Source organism: Plasmopara halstedii, assembly GCF_900000015.1.
Source record: "Plasmopara halstedii genome assembly, contig: Scaffold_3060, whole genome shotgun sequence".
NCBI classification, from domain to species: domain Eukaryota; phylum Oomycota; class Peronosporomycetes; order Peronosporales; family Peronosporaceae; genus Plasmopara; species Plasmopara halstedii.
In genome coordinates this window covers 1,537,171-1,538,131 of record NW_020189964.1, presented here as the reverse complement: position 1 = coordinate 1,538,131, position 961 = coordinate 1,537,171, and positions in this window count along the sequence as shown.

Genomic DNA, 961 nt, shown 5'->3' with positions numbered 1-961 from the left:
TGCGGTAGGCGGTTAGCCGCAGCTGGAAATGAATAAAAATAGTTTTGGATTTGAACAGAAGAGTCTATAAACCTTGGTTAAGGTACTGACTACTCTATGAGGTAGCGGATTGCGATCCGCAACACTCGTATTGGTTCTTGTAAAGAACGAAAGGTTCGGTAACCTAGATTATGCTTCCTTAAGCGCTAAGGTACGGCAGCCACGCTGCACTTGGTAGCACTTGTAGCCAATCTAAACCTAAGTCGTTTAGACTGATCCTCTGTGAGGAGTGAGGATGGAACAATTTCCTCTTTGCTCCAGGGCATGCAGGACGGGCTTAACAAGCTTATGTCTTTGCTTGGCGGTGAGTGCGTGCAACACCTTGCGGCGCAAGGCCCCGTGGAAATCGGTGCGCGTCTAGAGGCGTTTTCGAACCACGAAAACGCGCTGCTAGAGCACCTGAGCAGAAGATGTCTGCATCATTTGTGTCTATGACGCCACCGTCAGTGACGGATAACTTCCCCCGCCATAAGCCGCTCATGGTAAGCGTTAAGATCTTTGAGGGGGAAGGATGAAGAGAATCTCCTGCTCTGGGTGGGAGAGGTCGAGATGGTCATCGTATTCGCCATGCTCTAGACCGAGCAGGCGCTAGCCATCTCAAAGCTCGGTGGTCGAGCGCGAGAATGGGCACTGACGAACGGCACTTCGGTCGAAGCTGCGTTTCCCTTCTAGGCGGAGCTGAAATTGCAGCTCTCACGAGTGTTCTCGCTGCATAATCAGGCATATCGCGTGCGATCGCGTTTTTTTGCCGCCGACAGGGCAACAAGGAGTTGGTGGATTTTGTCAAAGCGATGCACACTCTCATTGCCAGGATGGCAGCAGATTCATTCCCGGAGGCGGTCACAGTGACCGTCTTTATGGAAGCCTCCGCACTGGCATGGCCAGAATGGAAGTCTTCCGTGTGCATCCGTCTTCATTTGAT